The sequence below is a fragment of the Sorex fumeus genome, unplaced genomic scaffold, assembly GCF_029834395.1.
Source record: "Sorex fumeus unplaced genomic scaffold, SorFum_2.1 ptg000051l, whole genome shotgun sequence".
NCBI lineage: Eukaryota > Metazoa > Chordata > Mammalia > Eulipotyphla > Soricidae > Sorex > Sorex fumeus.
Window position 1 is genome coordinate 4,091,203 of NW_026606108.1, and position 14,131 is coordinate 4,105,333.

Below are 14,131 nucleotides of genomic sequence, written 5' to 3' on the forward strand. Positions count from 1 at the left end.
AGGAGGTGTCTAAGGGTCCTTGATAACAACCTGTTATATCCATGAGAGCTACATCACTACAGTTAAGTCACCCTGTCCCCTTCAGGCCCCCTCCTAAAACCTGCACAAGGGGGCTAGGATTCCAATAAGTAAACTTGTGAGAGAGAATGAGGTAACATGCAGACCCTGTCAACTAGAAATAGAAAGGAGTTTTCTAATATATTTAAGGACAGGGGAAAAAAATCTTAAGCCCACAGTATAAATGTGAAATATTGGTTTGCAGATAGGTTATATAGAATCCCCTCTCCCAAGTACACAAACAAATGATTTTTATTCTAGCAAACTTGTCCACGTCAAGGACAACATAACAAATCAATTTTATTTCTGATACATTTTTTGTACAATAGCAACAAGAAATGAGAAAAACAAACTTTAAAAGCAACTGAAAGTGTTTATACCAGAACCAAGAATATGAAATTATCCTTGAATAAATATAATTAAAGGTCAACACATTACTGAGGGAAATTGAAAACGGTTTAAATAAAAGAAGTTGAATAACTTTTAAATGGATTAAACAATTCACAGTTGTTAGAGAGTCGTGTCTGAGATTAATCTTCAGATTCAGTGCTAACCACTCAAAACACACAGATTTCTAAGTCAGGATTCAATGATTTATACGACACACATAAATGACCAAAGACATTTTTTTTAAAAATGGTGCAAAGAACTATTATTGCACTATTATATATCAATTTTTATTGATAAATAATAGTGCAATAATATTATTTATCAATAATATAAATCATTAGCAAATAAATTAAACACAGAAAATGTTCAAGGAAAACAATAAGGTATTGAAATATATCACTTAATCACTTAACTTCCCGTTAGTCGTCGATTTGCTCGAGCGGGCGCCAGTAACGTCTCCATTTGTCCCTGTCGCGTGCTAGTGTAGCCCAATGGCATCTGTTTGCTCCGGGAACATGAAGGGCCTCAAACCGATCGTTCATGATCTTGACGAAGAAGTCTGACCATCTGGTAGGTGGGCGGCCACGCAGTCTTTTGACATCCCGTGGAATCCAATCAGTAACAGCTCTAGTCCAACAGTCATCTTTAAATCTCATTACGTGACCAGCCCATCTGATTTTCGACACCTTGGCAAATGAGACAGCGTCCCTGATCCTTGATCGTCGATGGATGTCAGAACTCCGAATTCGTTCTCTCATTTGAGTGAAACGTGATATTCCAAGCATAGCTCTTTCTATTCTTCTTTGGGAGACCTGAATAGCGTTCTCATCTTGTTTGCGTAGGGCCCAGGTCTCTGAGGCATATGTTAATGCAGGAAGAACAGTGGAATCAAAGAGATGTGCCCGGAGCCGGAGGTTCTTCGTCCTCTTAGCTATTTCTTCGACATTCTTGAAGGCGTTCCAAGCCGCTCTCTTCCTCCTGCGCAGCTCGGGTGCCAGGTCATTTGTCATGTTGACCTCTCGACCTAGGTACACATAGCTGTTGCATTCGGAGATGGTCGTTCCATTGAGAGCGAATGGGGCGTCAGGAACAAGGCTGTTTCTCATAAACATTGTCTTCGTAAGATTCAGCTGTAGTCCTACTTTTCCGCCACACTCCAGGACGCTTTCCGGACCCGCGTGGCAGCTCCGGCCGAGACCCACGCACAACTGAAGACCCACAGAACAAGATAAGCGGAACTCTCTGAGGCCTTGGACTCCAGGCTTGGCGGACCCAGGGACAGAGCTTCTCTGCTTGCTCCCACCACCACAGGTGACAAAGGGATTCTAATCAGGAGCCCCACCCTACCCTGCCCTGTCTGCTTCCATCAACCACCCAGGATTGAATTGTGCACAGGAGACCCACCCTACCCAGATAAATACCCCACTGGCAGACTTCCACTCTCGACACAACTTCCACTACCCAGCCGTCGCCACACTCCAGGATGCTTTCCGGACCCGCGCGGCCGCTTGCGGCCGCGCAACACATCATAAGACACTAAATACCCATCTTCTGGAATTGTCGTACCATATTTGATAGGGTTCAAATATGGTAACACCTACAAGGGTGACTAGAGGTCACCCCAAAAGCCTCTATCCCTCTCGGAAAGACTGTCAAGCTACCGAGAGTATTCCGCCCGCACGGAAGAGCCTGGCAAGCTATCCGCTGTGTATTTGATATGCCAAAACCAGTAACTACAACTGGTCTCATTCACCTGACCCTGAAGGCTTCACCGACATGGCAGCACTGAGAAGGATGAGAAAGGAGAGGCCGACAAAATCTCAAGGCCGACCTAGGCTGCCACAACGAAGGAAGACAAAAATGATCGTCTGTACTTTCAATGCACGTACGCTAGCATCAGATGCATCCATCGAGGACCTGATGGTACAAGCGCGAATGATCAAGTACAACATCATTGGTCTGACCGAGACAAGAAGGCACGAATCTCACCATGCTGTTTTCGACACTGGAGAAGAATTGTTCCTCGGAACATGCGATAAAAGAGGTGTTGGAGGCGTCGGTGTCCTTGTCAACACAAACTTGGCCGAGAGCATTGATTCATTCGAATGCCTAACAACCCGAATCGGACGTTTACATTTGAATAGATGTGGCTCACTGCCTGCAGTTTCTATCTTCGTTGTCTACGCACCAACATCTCATTATGATGAAAGAGAAATCGAGAAGTTCTACATGGAGCTAGAGAAGTTCTATAAAGAAGACCACACCTTCTACAAGATCATTGTGGGTGATTTTAATGCCAAGATAGGACCAAGAAGATCAGCTGAAGAACTTCACATCGGGACCCATGGCCTAGAATGGAACGAACAGGGTGAGAGACTGTCTGAGTTCATCATGTCGACCAAGACCATTCATGGTAACGCACAGTTCCAGAAGGCAGAATCTAAACGATGGACATGGGAGTCTCCCGGTGGACGATTTCACAACGAAATAGACCACATCATATTCAATCGACGGTTTTGTCTGACTGATGTCGCTGTTGTCCCAAAATTTCGAACGGGATCGGACCACCGTCTCCTTCGTGCAAAATTCTACTTCACAGAGCGGGGAGAAAGGGCTGCAAAGTTCAAAAAGAGAACTCCCAGAATGACCACCAACTGGGAACTCTTTGGTACTATTGCGGCAACATGGGAAGATGCCATTGTTGACAACATTGACGAGGAATACGATCGACTGGTTCAACACCTCCATGAATGTGCGAGGAATGCCAAGAGAGAGATAGCCACAAAAAATCGCCTATCTTCGAAAACTCTTGAGCTAATTCGCCAGCGTGGTTTGGCGCATGCCTCAGGCAATCGCAAGCTAACGTCCGAGCTCGCAAAGCAGTGCAGAGACGCGATCAAGGAAGACCTCAAAGAGAGAAGAGCAGAAGTACTGGTAGATGCGGCAGAAGCCGGGAAAAGTATTCGTAACGCCCGCCTGTCCTTCGCCAACTATAAGACCAAGATGACTGCCCTCCGACGTCCTGATGGATCCATCACATCCTCCAGAACGGCAATGGAGAAGATTATCCATGACTTCTACTCAAATCTCTTCGATAGCCATGTCCACTTGCCAACATACCAAATTCCACAGGATGGATATGTCGTTCCCAACATTCTCCCTTCCGAAATCTGACACGCCATTTCGTCAGTAAAGAAACAAACAGCACCCGGCCCAGACAAGGTCAGACCTGAACACCTGAAGAACCTGCCGTCAGTACTCATCAATACACTGGCTCGACTCTTCACTCGCTACCTGTCTGAATGCAAGGTTCCGTCCCAATGGAAAACCAGCAGGACCGTACTACTGTTCAAGAAGGGAGACATCCATGACATTGGCAACTATCACCCGATCTGCCTATTGTCTGTCATCTACAAGTTGTTCACTCGAGTCATCCTAAATAGGATTGGCAGAACACTAGATGAAGGACAACCATGCGAGCAAGCAGGGTTCCGCAAAGGATTCAGCACCATCGACCATATCCACATGATAACCAAGCTCATTGAGGTTTCTCGGGAGTTCAAGATGCCGCTCTGTTTAACGTTCATTGATTTAAAGAAGGCCTTTGATTCTGTTGAGACGGAAGCGGTCATTGAAGCCCTAGCCAATCAGGGCATTCAAGCCCAATACATCAGGATCCTCCGTGAGCTGTATTGCGGATTCACTACCAGGATCTCACCATTCTATAAAGAAGTGATCGTTGATGTCAAGAGAGGGGTGCGGCAGGGTGATACCATTTCACCGAAACTCTTCAGTGCCACCCTCGAGAACATCATGCGACGACTGGAATGGGAAGGAATGGGAGTGAAGATAGATGGTCGGCAACTACACCACCTCCGCTTTGCTGATGACATTGTTTTAATAACACCAAACATCAGCCAAGTGGCACAAATGCTGGCCGACTTTGACCGTGAGTGTGGAAAAGTAGGACTACAGCTGAATCTTACGAAGACAATGTTTATGAAATATATCATGAACTATAAAAATACCCTTAAATTTCCAGTCATTGAATTTACAACAATTCAATAGATGGAATTTAGGGGAAGAATGTTGGTCTTTTCATTGGCTTTGTAAATTACTTAAACTGCTGAGGTTGGAGAGATAATTTAAAGGACTTTAGCACTTGCTTTGCTTGCTCACAGGGAATAGAACCCGAGCACGTCCAGGTATGTTCACACACCAGATAGAAAAGGACTATTTGTGAGTTAGGGACTTTCCTCAATGTAGGTGTTGTGTCTGATATGGTGGGAGGCCCTATTCTATCCCCGGTACTGTAAAACTAAAAAATAATAAAATATTAATATTATAATGTATAATCAACCAAATATAAGAAGAGAGAAAAAAATCAAACAGATACTTCACTATCCATAGAATACAGTCACCAAAATTCATATGCTTCCAATGAGAGAATCGCTACACAACTTTCTTAAAGGCCCACAATCCAAGTGCGATCAACAGATAATGGATGAATGGATGGGTGGTTGGATGATGGGGGCAGATGGATGGGTAGGTGAGTGGGTGGATGGATAGATGGATGAGTGGATGGGTGGGTGGGTGGTTGTGTGAACTGATAAGTAGAAGATAGATTATATGACTGGACATCTGGGGTGTATATTCTAAAAGCTGAAAGGGCCTGTGCTTACAAAAGGGGCATGTCATGTCCAATACTGTTTAGAGTATTGTTTCTAATTACGGCTTCAAATTGAGCACATCACACACATATCCATGAACAAAAAGGGTGATAGTAAGTAGTATTAGTCTTTACAGAACAAAAATATATGAATATAACTGATATAAAGAAGATTTTTAAAGGTCATCTATAATCATAAGAATATACAGCTTGTGCTTTCTTTATGTGCAATGTACAGATGACATCTGTACTGCTAATAGAGTTCGAGACATGGTTACTTTGGGGGATTATCAGCTAGGAAGGGCACACAAGGTTCTTCTGGGGGTGCATAAAATAGTCTCTCTTGTTCAAAATACTTATACATGTCATGTTTGCCTAAAAATCTAATCATATTTTATATAGCTTTGTACGTCAAGAAAAAAAGAAATAAAAGATATATATGAAACCTACACAGAAAATACAAAAATATTACTGAAAAACATAAAAGAGACTCAAATCGTTGGAGGAATATACCATAGTCTGGAATTGGATGACAAAATGTTGTAAATGTCAGTTCTATCTAAGTTGATCTATAGATTCAATTAAATCGTCGAAATCCTAGCAAGCTTTTTGTGGAAATTTATAATCTGACTCTTGTAAAGTCATAAGCAAAATCAAGAATAAGGAAGTTGGGTGACTTGCCCTGTTTGTTATCATTTTATTTTAAAGCTATTATCTTTACAAAGTATGATATATTAATGCGGGGAAAGACAGAGACTGGAGTAGCAAATACATATTTTACGTAAATATACTTATTTCTCCTCCCATACCCACATCCAAAGCAAGTTTACTATGAACTTTCTGTGTGTCTTTTTATCCATATTTTAATATAAGTAGAATTTATATAAGCACCACTAGGAGTGATTTCTGAGCGCAGATCCAGGAGTGAACCCAGAGAATTGCCCTATGTGGCCCCAAAACAAACAAACAAGAGCCAAATTTCCTAGTTCAATTAAGTCTGCACAGAATAATCCCTAAAAATTATCTTAATTTTCCCAGTAGCAAATTATCACCATATAACATTGAGGCTGAGTTTCACACCATTATGTGCATATGATACTCACCACATGACACAAAAATTTCAGAGTCAGGTTTTCACTAATAAAATTTAAGGGAAAAAAAAGATGCAAAAGAAAAAATTTCAGAGTCAGCCCACAACCAAAAGACCCCTCCACTCAGTGCTCTTACCCCATGCCCATGATTACCTCTGGTAATCATCATAGTTTCCACTGGGTCTAGGAATTCATTGTTTTTTTTTTTTAAGGGAGTGATGCAAATTCATGCTGTACATGTGAGCAAAACCATTCATCACTGCTTATCTTTCTGATTTCACTGAACACAAAAGGCTGAAGTTCCTTCTGTTTTGTCCCAAGGGCCTGTTTTCATGGTTGAGTAGCATTCCATTGAGTATGGGTAGCACAATTTCTTGATCCAGTTTGTTGATGGGTATTTAGGTTGGTTCCATGTTTGCTACTGTGACAAAAGAGCAAGAGATAGATACCAACACTGAAATACATCAAATGATGAAATTTTTCTGACGATGATTTCAAGAAAACTGGGTCAAAACTAATTCAGTAGGCAATTAAAATAGTTTTTAAATATACGAAAAAAATCTCAGCAAAGTAACGGAAATAATAAAGAATAAAAATGTACCATGAAACAGAAAGAAATTGAAAGGTTGCTGTTTGAGTTCAACAGAAAATTAAATAAAAACAGTACCTTTAGATTTGTTGTGTAATAATTACAAAATAATTTTAAAAGGTTGCATTTGCACATTTGACAAGCTATGATTGCAAAGTTAAATTGAGATCTTAAAATATATCGACAGGAAACACAAATTTACATAAAGGTGGTTACCTTTTAACTAAGATAATTATACAAGAGTCGACTAGGCATCTGGAGGAAAAGGTGGTTATAAAAGTCTATTTTTAAAAAGCAGTCATAATTTTTATAACATGAGAAGGAAGTTTGTAACTGTTTTAAAACTATAGCATAGTTTTATAGCTGAGAAGGAAATACAGACTGTACCCTCACGCACCCTAAATATATCCTTATATTTAGGGTCCAGAGAAGGAGCCTACCCCAGCTGAGTGCTCCCTCACAAGTGTCTAACAAGCTCCAATCCCTGAGGTCACACATAGGTAGAATGCAAGCCAGGCAGCTTTGGGGTTAGACTCTGGAAACTCAGCAGACCATGATCTTTGGTAAGAGATTTCTGCATTTCTCTGAGAAGTGAGGTTCAAGGACTGTGGCTGAAGCTTTCCTTTTGAGGCGAAAAGCACAGAGCCATGGGATTTGTGGATCCTTTGGGGCCAGGATTCCAGTTTCTCTTTTCTCTCACCATCTGACAGTCACTTGTTTAATTAATCAATTTCAGTACCTATCTGTAGCCACGCAAGAGTTGTCCACTCAACCCCCTAGAACTTGACCTCCTAGAACACAGTGCTTATGCGAGTCTGTCTTGTCTTTAGCATTACGGACCCCAGCTGTTTCCAGTCTTAAATAAGCACACTAATCCCCTATCCCTTCTAGGGAGCACATTGCTTCATACATCCGTAATGTTGTTTGATTATTTTGTCATACTGTATATTCTGTCGTGGGATTGACCCGTCATCCTGATTTTTAATACATCTTATATATTATAAAAAATTCATACATGATGAATTTTATGCATATAGTGCATAATTAAAATTTCATCCAATGATGCTTTAAGTTTAATATGTTTGACTAAAGCACAATTTCACATATCAGCCATTACTGTATCACACTGGAGTTTTATTGCCCTAAAAGGGCCCTCTGTCCCTGGTTTTCATATATCAATTGTTACAACTATCCCAAAAAACCTTGCAAAATTGCTGGCCATTTGACTGGCCCTGTAATTTTCCAGAATGTTCTGGAACTGGAAGAATTTATCCAGGACAAAATCTTTTTAGATTGAGTCCTTTCACTTTACCGTGTGCACTTAAACATCGTCTGTGTCTTTGCATGGCTTGATAGGTCATTTCTATTTGCTGTTGCATCCTATCCTGTGTGTGGCTGCACCAGTAAGATTACTCAATGGCTGAATATTGTTTAAGAAGTAAGGTTGAATTCTGTTTTTGACAAAAATAAAGCTGTCGGAGTCTACAGATATTTTATATAATATTAGTATGCAAAATACAGATACAAGTATTTTGCATGCAGGTATTTTGTAGGTGATCATTACATTTTCAAATAAGGTAGAATATGAAGGTTGGATCAAATATCACACTAATTTTGCTTTGTAAAAAATGGCCAAATTGTCTTCCAAAGATTCCTTACATCCTTTCTTTCAATAAATGAGAAATCATATTGTCCCACATTTGCCAAGAATTTTTTAGGGAGGTTTTAGCAATTCCAGTGTACGCAATGGTATTTCTTTGTAGTTTTCATTTGCATTTTCCTAAATGATGTACCCTTGAATATCCTTATTTGTCATCTTCATAAACTTTTCTCATTTGGTTCGTTTATTTTTTTCAGTTTCATATTATGTTGAGTTTGCTTTTTACTGTTGAGTTTTAAGAGTTATTCAAAGATTTTGTAGATAAGACCTTTATCATATGTAACAATATAAATATTTGTAGTTACATCATTTTCAGAGGTTTTAAGTTATGAATTGGTTGTGTATTTTGTTCAAATATTTTCCTGCATCTGTGCTAAAGTTTTGTCTATTCATTCTGTTAATATGATGAACTACAGTAATAACTTTTAAAATAATAAATCAGTTTCATGATCAGAAAAGGGAGCCATTTTGTTGTGATATTTTATTCTTTTTATATGAATTTGATTTATGAGTAGCCTGTGAAGGATTTGCATATATGTACATGAATTATATCTGTCCATAGTTTTGTAGAATGTTTTTTTGTCTGTAATAATGTTGACTTGTGAAATGAGTTGGAAAATCTTTCCTCTACATCTATTTATAGAAAATATTATAGATATTTTCACTTTATGAATATTTCGTAACACTTGTTATTACCTTATTGGAAAAATTGTTGTTATTGTTAACAAACTTATTGTTAAGTTTGGGCTGGAGCGATAGCACAGGAATAGGGCGTTTGCCTTACAAGCGGCCAACATGGCCGACCCGAGTTCGATTCCTCCACCCCTCTCAGAGAGCCCGGCAAGCTGCTGAGAGTATCTCGCCTGCATGACAGAGCCTGGCAAGCTACCCATGATATATTTGATATGCCAAACACAGTAAAAAGTCTCATGATGGAGACGTTACTGGGCCTGCTCGAGCAAATCGATGAACAACAGGAGGACCGTGACCGTTATTACCTTAGTAATAGAATAGATTATATTACTAATTATAATATTAACTAAAGCAATGCTAACTGGGGCTGGAGCAATAGCACAGTAGGTAGGGTGTTTGCCTTGCATGTGGCTGACCCGAGTTCGATTCTTCCGCCCCTCTCAGAGAGCCCGGCAAGCTACCTACAGTATCTCACTCGCATGGCAAAGCCTGGCAAGCTACCCATGACATATTCGATATGCCAAACACAGTAACAAGTGTCACAATGTTACTGGGCCCGCTCGAGCGAATTGATGAACAACAGGAGGATAGTGACAGTGACAGTGACAATGCTAACTGCAGTGTACTTTAGTAGGCCTAGAAATGGCGAGTATTGCAGTTTAGTATTTTTATAGAACTTCTTAGGATGTATGGTTTATATTTTTCCTCTTATTCTACTTAATGCCACATATGGATCTATCTTGGGTTGGAGAGATAGCACAGCGGGTAGGGCATTTGCCTTGCACGCAACCAACCCGAGTTCGATTCCTCTGCCCCTCTCAAAGAGCCCAGTAAGCTACTGAGAGTACCTCACCCACACGGCAAAGCCTGGCAAGCTACCCGTGACATATTCAATATGCCAAACATAGTAACAACAAGTCTCACAATGGAGACGTTACTGGGCCCGCAGGAGCAAATCGATGAACAATGGGAGGACAGTGCTACAGTTATTACCTTATTGGAAAAATTGTTAGTGAAATAACTTAAGCTGGTGCATTTTTGCAGGGTATTTTTTAATTCATAAAACTTTAAAAATACAGTGAGATACTCATAAGATCTGTTTCTCCTTAGACAAATTTATTAGCTTGTGACTTTTAAGGAACCGGCACATTTTATTCAAGGTGTTGAATGTATATACATAGATTGGTATTTTTATTATCCTATTAGAATTTTTCCTAGATTTGCCCTCAAGTATCACTTTCCTGTCCTTCTCTCTGTTCCTTTTCCTCAGGCTGGGCCAGATTTATGGAATTTCATTGATATTTATTAACAAGCGTCTTTCCAGTTCAGTTTAATTCTCCATTGTTTTCTTGCTTTTAATGTTATTGACTTATGGTCTAAACTTTATTATTTATTTCCTGTGCTTGCTTAAGGTTGCCAACTGCTGTTATTGCTCAGGTTGACTAAGATGCAAACCTGGTCTGTTTATTTTTATTAATTCTTCATTTAATCTGTGCATTTGTACGTTATGCATTACAACATGCTTCAGGTGAAGCACTGCTCTAGTGACATTCCTCACATCTGATAAACTGTATTTTTATTTTCATCCGGTCCAATATGTTTTTTGAGATTTCTTTTATGACTTCTGGGTATTACAAAGTTTCCATCTTTATGGTTTTTGTTGAAACAACATAGTTTTCGTTCTTGCCCATTGTCTACATTTTGTATTGGAACCCTAAACATTTTGTTTGTTTGCCTTTTGGACCACAAACAAACAAAAGTGCTTAAGGATTACTCAGAGCTCAGGGATGAATCCTGGTGGGGCTTAGGGATCCTTTGTGGTGCCTGGGATTGAACCCAGGTAGGCCATGTGCACAGCAAGAGCTTGACCCACTGTTCTATCTCTCCAGCTCACGCTCTGAAAATGCTTTTTTTTTCTTTTTAGGTCACACCCAGCGATGCTCAGGGGTTACCCCTGGCTTTGCATTCAGTAATTACTCCTGGCAGTGCTCGGGGTACCATATGGGATGCTGAGAATCGAACCCAGATCGGCCACATGCAAGGCAAATGCCCTACCTGGTGCGCTATCGCTCCAGTCCTGCTCTGAATATTCTTAACACAGTTACAAGTGGCCAAAAGATAAGGTCTTTGTGGTAAGGTCTGGGAGGGTTCTGAAGGCACAATGATATAGGGCCAATGGAGGGAAAGAAAGAGATACCTAGTAATCCAGTTCATTTACAGGTCCTTTGAAATCTCTTTCTCTCTTATTTTTTTGTTTGTTTGTTTTGGGATCACTCCTGGCAGTGCTCAGGGTTTACTCTTGGCAGTCTCGGAGGACTCTTTGGGATGCCGGGGATTGAATCTGTGTTGGCCATGTGCAAGGCAAGTGCCCTCCCCAATGTACTATCGCTCTGGCCCCCTATTAAATCTCTTACATTATCAATAATGAATTGATACTTAATTTATATTGAATGTATTATGTCTTAGTCTCTTCAATACTCCCTTTCTTAGGATAAAACACTTTGTACTTCTATAAGCCTATTCAGATGTCCCCCTTTAAATCTTCTTAATTCTTTTCACTCTTACTAAAATTTACAATAGTAGGTTTTACCTATTTCACATGAACTAAAATACATTAGTGAAGAATTTTTAAAAATAGCTTTATTAATGACAGAAAAGATAGGATTATTACCATTAGGAGAGCCAAGTACAAAATAAGTTAATGCAATATATTTTAGGTACCATAGTTGAAAATTTATTTATGTGAAGGTGAGGTATACATTATATTGTATCAAGTGATTTTAATTTCTTTATTTACATAAGTTAATATAAGATAGCAGTAAGTCACCGCGAATTGACTGTATTTATTTTCTGATAATTGATTGCATTTGCCATTCCTCTTTGTTTTCTTGTAGCAAATAATATGAAATAAATTTGTTTTGTGCCTGCAAGTGAGTGTGGAAAGGTCGGACTCCAGCTGAATCTCACAAAGACAATGTTTATGAGAAACAGCCTCGTTCCTGACATTCCATTCGCTCTCAATGGAACAATCATCTCCAAATGCAACAGTTATTGTACCTAGGTCGAGAAGTCAACATGACGAATGACCTGGCACCTGAGTTGTGAAGGAGGAAGAGAGCGGCTTGGAATGCCTTCAAGAGCGTTGAGGAAATAGCTAAGAGGACGAAGAACCTCCGGCTCTGGGCACATCTCTTCGATTCCACTGTTCTTCCTGCATTAACATATGCCTCAGAGACCTGGGCCCTACAAAAACAGGATGAGAACGCTATTTGGGTCTCCCAAAGAGGAATCAAAAGAGCTATGCTTGGAGTATCACGTTTCACTCAAATGAGAGAACTAATCCGGAGTTCCGACCTCCGTCAGTCAATGATCAAGAATCAGGACACTGTCTCATTTGCCAAGGCGTCAAAAATCAGATGGGCTGGACACGTAATGAGATTTGGAGATAACCGCTGGACTAGAGCCATTACCGACTGGATTCCACGGAATGTCAAAAGACCACGTGGCCGCCCATCTATAAGATGGTCTGACTACTTCGTCAAGACTCTAAATGATCAGTTTGAGGCTCTTCGTGTTCCTAGAATGAACAGACACAATAGACCACACTAGCACTTGACAGGGACAAATCGAGATGTTACTGGCACCCGCTCGAGCAAATCGATGATTAATGGAAAGTCAAGTGATCAAGTGATTAAGTGCCTGCAAGAGGGCAGGCTGCGGGCTGGGTGGGAAATTGCGTACACTGGTGGAAGGAAGATCACACTGGGAGTGGGACTGGTGTTGGAATATTGTATTATGAATAACCTTCCTAATACAATGAATAACTTGCACAATACAATGTTGAAATAATTGTATCATGAGTAACTTTGTAAATCATGGTGTTTGGAGTTGGGTCGGGTGGAGGGGAGGGGACACCCAGTGATACTTAGCACTTATTTCTGGCTCTTTACTCAAGAATCACTTGTGGTGGTGCTCAAAGGGGACCATATCAGGTGGGGATTGAACCTGGGTCAGCTTTGTGGAAAGTCAATACTAGCCACCGTACTACTGCTCCACAGTGTTTTAACAAAAATTTAATTAAAAAAATTAAATCTCACCCACTGAAAGGGTTGCAAGTAACAATGGACAGTGGAAGCAATTGGGAATTGGAATTAGTAATATGTAAGGGATCCCTGGCTAGAGAACTTCCTCTTTGACCATACTGTTCCAGGAACAACAGCATATCCTTCACTTGTGCCTGGGCAGGAGGGAGGAAATCAACAATTTTCATGTGGTTCATGAGGCTGAAAATCAAGGGACAAAGAAGCCTAGGACTACTAGTGTCAGAGTTTTACAGCGTCCTCCAGAGTGTCTACCACAGATCTAGGGGATGGTGGGAGATTCTGGAAGCTAGAACCAGTGAGAGACCCACATAGACCACAGAAGGCACAGGGAAAAACAAGAATGAGTGAGGAACCAGTGTGAGACCTGCACCAGGGGCATCACAGAGCCCCAGATTCCTTCTCAAAGTCATCAGTAAACAAGTAGAACTTCATAGCCATGTGGAGTTTTGAATGTAGAGCTTTCATACATGACCAAGAATTCACATCCTTGGGGATAAACACCCGTTTCACACTGACACAAAACTTCCAGTTCCTCAGGCCATGAAACCTTGACAGGCCACTAGAGTTCCCAAGGTCTGAGCTTCGCTGAATCACTGAGTCATTGACATTTCTGAGTTAAATAGCCCCCAGTTCCCTTAGTTGAAGCTCCCAGGTGAATGAGTTAATAGCACAGGCTTCCAAGTCCGAGTGGTTGAGTGTGCAGTTGATAAGTTTAGGGACAGAAAATTGATGTGAAATGACCGGCCATCCAAACAGTTGCTGCAACACCATGAACTTGAAGCACTGGTATGCCAGAAAGATCAACTGGAATGCTATTGTGCCAAAATGAAGCTTCTGAGGGGTAAAGTCTTTGTCATTTACAATTGTTGAGATCTTCCA